The sequence below is a fragment of the Molothrus aeneus genome, chromosome 5 (genome assembly GCF_037042795.1).
Source record: "Molothrus aeneus isolate 106 chromosome 5, BPBGC_Maene_1.0, whole genome shotgun sequence".
NCBI lineage: Eukaryota > Metazoa > Chordata > Aves > Passeriformes > Icteridae > Molothrus > Molothrus aeneus.
The window spans coordinates 44501276-44506722 of record NC_089650.1 but is presented as its reverse complement, the minus strand read 5'-3'; positions in this window follow the sequence as shown (position 1 = coordinate 44506722).

Genomic DNA, 5447 nt, shown 5'->3' with positions numbered 1-5447 from the left:
TAGAATTGCCACCTGCTTGCTTGCAAGATTTAATAGAACACTTTTCGAGTAATCATTGTGAATGGGATGTACCTGGTATTTTAACAGCCTTGGCTGTTCAAACATCCTAGTGATGAAATGATGAGCTATTTAACAGGTTTTTTCTTGGTCTTCAGTCTCAGCAATCATTTCTTTTGAAGGCATTCATTTGACCTGCTCTATCCCTACTAGAAATTGTCTCCCTGGAACATCCTAAAGTTGCCATCATCTTTCTGTTACTGGTAGTTTTTCATAACCTTCTGATGACTAATTTACCCAGTTTTTTCTCCCCCTCTCTTATTTGCAGCTGAATGGTTGTCAAGTCATAGCAGAAATTATTGAGATTATCTCTCAAATGTGTGATCTGGCATGTTAGACTATTTATTACAATCATGCCATTTCTGCTATTTCTACTTTAAGCAGGTTATACCTAAAGGGGTTCCTAAAATAATAATATAAAAAACTTGATTTTAATTCAGAACACCAGATTCTCTATATTAGGTTATTTCTACTGAAATTCATGTTTTTATGGAACACTGCAGTTGTAGATTGGAGAAAGAATGCTGCTCACTATGATTGCGTGTTCCTTTACCCATAGTTCCAAGAAAGAAACACAGAACCAACCACATGTTCTGCTATTTTAGTAGTGACTTTGTAAATTGAAGGATTGTAAAGAATGACAAGGCATAGAACCCAGATTTGGAGTGCCTACAAATATACAAATTAAATTAAGAATAAAGAAAACAATATTTATTAGAGATTTCAATTTTAAGGAGAGGCTTTCAGAAACTGAGGAAACAGAAGTTATTAAAAGGAGCCAGTCTGAAGAATTAGAAATTTAAATGCAGTAAATGATCAAAAGTCAAATGCATGATACTTGAACTCAAATCCTATAAAAAGAGAAAAATTGTGTTGAATGGGCTCCATATCTGAACAGAGGACCAGTTCTTTCAGTAAGTGAAGGAAGATCCTACAGGGAATGAAAAACAAAAGGGTGAGCAAAAACCCCTACATTTAGAAGGGCTGCATCTCCAAGATCACAGTTTTTGGTTTTCAGATATGCCACTGAGGAAGATATTAATCCCAAACTCCTGAGTGTCTTGCTTGTTTCTTCTTTCTGCACATTATTTCTGAAGTTATCTTTTATTTTCCTCTGAGTCTTATTGTTAAAGATGAAAATTCCTCCCTTTGCCCAAAACAAGATCCCAGCTAAAAAATAAGACAAGTTCCCTGTTTTATCCTTATTCTTTGTGGGAACCTTCTTGCCACTGCTTGAAATGTTTACAAAGCTCTTACATTAGAGAAACAGCCTTTACTCACTCAATGTCCAGTTTTGTCTGAAAAGAGCAATGAGAGACAGAGACAGCATACTGTGTGTTCTTACTATTCAAACTTTTTCCAATCTGAGGAAGCACATCCTTCTTCAAATGTCTGCACACACCTTACTAAAGCATCATTTTTGTTGCCACGTTCTCTTCAAAGCTGCTAAAACGCTGCATGGTTAGAAATATGAGATTTCCCACAAAGCACCATAAAAATAAGGGACTGGCTTTATCAGCCAGACTTGTTCAATAGTTTATCCTGTAAATTTTTCAATAAATGATGTGTTCTTGGAAAGATGAATTAGGATAAAAGAGCATTTGGAAATTCTGTTCCAGTAATGTAATCAGTTCTGAATTTTCACTGTACAAGGATTGTTTTTTCCTCTCCCCTTAATTTAGGTTAAAGAGAGTTTTTTCAATGTCTTAGTATTGATTGTATGAATCCAGGTCTCCCCTTACAATAATTCTAATCTTTGTTTTTCTATATATATATATATATTTACAAAGCTTGCATTTTTTCTGCTTGATACTATGAAAACAAGCACATGTTATTGGAAGTGGTCTAGTTTCTATTTTGGGTCACAGAGTAGACCGGTTGCAGTCATAGGACAAAGTTTTGTTAAGAAGTCTGACAGTGCATACAATCTGTAACAAAGAGCAGAAAACAATTGAGGGCAGCCTTTGTCCTCATTCAGCCTTTATTACTAAAATTTAACTACAGTCATATGGGATTTAGAAATAAAATATTGCTCAAGTGTAATACTATCTCTTCTTTCTTAGTTTGACATGCTTTAATGTAGAATTAAAGAATTAATTGTTGTTTCAAAATAGCTCTCAAAATATGCCATCAATGTTTCTTTCTAAAGTATATAACCTTTAAAATATTTAGTCTACCTCTGGTTCAGCAGTTTTGACCATTCAACAGTCATCTAGAACAGCGTTCTCTGCAAGGAGAAAATGTATTTATGCCTTATCCTAATAGATTTATTTAATAGCAGTGCAGAAGGTAATACATCTCATACCATTTGCTAAAACAGTGCAGTTTTCTAGGGCACTGGGGAATGCACTGTTAGGAAGCCAAGTGGAACCAGATTTTATACTTCTCATCTTTAGTCCATGCTTAAGACATAATTGTTTTCCACTTGTTGCAAAGGTATAGCCTCTTTTCTTCCAGTTAAAGCAAAGAAAGAACAACTGGTCAGTGCTAATAATATATATGACAAAAACATTTGACTATAGTTTTTGTTGTTCTGTTGTGTGTTTAATTAGGTCCAAAGCCTGCTAATTCTGTAATGTTTTTCCTTCTAATGTTTACTATGCTGCTCAATACAGCAGCTAACCCATGTAGAGCTGTCTTATTTTCTACACATTTTTAATTCTATCTGTTGTTTCCACTGTTATTTTAACAGTGTTTAAGGACACCTGGAAACTATTTGTCTTGATTCAACATTTGGTTTTGATGTGTTCAGAGGAATGAGGCTTCATTAAAGTTGTCACATTAAAATGTTCTATAATGACCTGCTGCTGTTATACTTTGAAAGGAAATAGCTACTCTGTTGCCTGATTTAGGTATTTTAGAACACCATTTTAAAAGATGCAGAGAATAAATGATATTATTTTTCATTATATTATTTTTACAGTGTTAATGCAATCTTTATAGGTATATGTGTGCTTGATTTGGTGAAAGTCTCTCTGTATATTTTTAATAAAAATATGTGGACTTCTAGGAAAAGTTTAACTCAGTGCAAACTGTTCAGACAAGAACCAAATTAAATGGAGAAGAGACATAAACCTCTTCCCCTCTGCACTGAAGAAGATGAAGCTAGTAGATAGGACATTATTTTCAACTAGAGTGTGGTCTCCCTCTGTTCCCAGTTGTGCTTGTTGGTCTCCCTCATAGCCATTGGTATTTCTTTCTTGTACAAAGGCAGAATCTTTTCCCTCTTTCATATTATTTCATGCACACCATTTTTCTGTTTCCTATTTTAACTGCCCTTACTAAGTACATGTTCTTTCTCTAACTAGATAATGGCACAAGACTGGAGACTTTGTCTATCAGTGTTCACTTGGATGTCAATCACCTAGACTAAACTAATAACTACACCTTTTCTCACCTTTTCTTCCCATCTCCCATACTTATTTACACCCAGGACAGAAGTAAAGGATTTGAACTGAGTGAATGGCAAGATGGATAGAGATGTACAGAATAATATCCATTAATTAATGTCACTGGCAGTAATTGATTTAAACAAAAATATGTCTTTTATATGTCTTTGTCTTCAGAACATTCTTCATCCTATCCTTCCTTCCTAAGGAGTCCTTGTCACAGCATGATGGAATGCAGTGATTTTTTTGTTAGCTTGGGCATAATATCTAGTCTAACAGCTGCTGAAGCCTCTGGAAAGGTTCTCCTTAACTGAATTAGTGCTGGACTGGGCCAAGACAAATCACTATTTGGTTTCAGCAAGCATTAAGAATAGAAAAAATTGCAACAACATTAATCAATAAATTAAAACTCTCTTTAACCAGTTTTTAACTTATTTTCATGCAGCCTAGAGGCAAAACTAGTTTCCAGATGTTTTCTTTTTGTTAAAAAATACAGCATTGTAAAGTACTAGCTCAAAGTCAGTAACATTACTGGAGTGTAGGAGTTGTGTAGTTTATGGTGAAAAGCTATTTTTAAAATCTCTTCTGATATTCCTTTGTCTCAAAGTATGATTAGGGAATTAGTAATGTTTTTGCAATAGCAGGTGGGATGGCTATTGAAGGGTTTTGATGGAGCATTGGTGAGACCTGGAGATGGAGGCAATGCTTCATCAGAAAAGATGATTTGTGGTGAGATGCCATTTACCTTATTGTCTGGAAATAGACATACCTAGATGAGCTTTAAAGTTACCAGTGAAACTATAACAACAGGAGGAAAGATTCAAAGTGTCCTAAATGAAGAATTAGGTTTCTAAACTGTGCTGAAATCTGTGATGATGCTACTAATGCTGTCAGTCTCTGTCATGGTTAATTTGAAGACAGTCTTGCTATATATCCTAACCTATACTGTACTATGAGATTGAGGTGTCAGCTTACCCTTTGATATAGGCAAGGGAAATAGGAAACATTAAATTATGTGATGAAAAAGGTGACATTCTGAGATCAAGATCTTTTTTCTATAAAGACTGAATCTTTCTATGCATGAAATGCCATGAAAATGAAAGTCAAATGCTATCTGAATAAGTTGGTTAAGAAGCCTCTGTTTCATTTCATATCATGGGGAGATGTCCTGCACAAAGGTTGAACACGCGTTCAACTTCCTTCCTGCTGTTTGTAGCTGTGTGAAACAGGTTTGTATTTCAGAGGTGGCTGCTAAAGTTAATTCTTTCAGTTGCTTTTCTCTCCATTTGCCTGGATGATGCTAAATGCAGTTCAGCAAGATAATTTCATAATCTAATTAATGGTGGGCTCAGCCATATTTACAATGGAACACTACAAGTTCATTTCCAGTGTACTCACCTCAACGTTTTACTGCATTCCCGGTTCATTGAAGTGGTGATGGCCACTTCTTAGCTAGAAGAAGCTGACATAGTCCTAATATCTGGCTCACTGGGTCAGCATGGTATAAAGTTGGGGCAGAATGTGACATTGCATTTTATCTGAAAATATTGAAAAAATAGCCCTGAAAATATATGTAGGAATATTTTATCAATATAGAAACTTTTTATATTATGAGGTATACATCCTAATCAGAAAAGAATAGCTCCTCATTAGTACAATATGATGATTTTCTTGTGCAACGTAAGTTGATCATCTTAAAATAGCTCTGTGCAATTTAACTATGCAAAGAACAGTTTTTAAATGCTGTTCTTCTTCCTTAGCACATAGAGCCACATAAAAATGGGGAATACAATATTTCAAATGTATCACCAAAATTGTAACATCTAATACTGTCAGATGGAGAAAGGCCAACATAGTTCGCACACCATAGCATCTATTAATAGACCTGACTCCCTTTTGCAATGTCAACTGTAACATTAATCCTTGTTTTAAATCATAGTATCTCAAATAGCAGCTGCTACTAGTTGTACAGTTCTCTTTCAGTTTATATCAGAGAGCCCA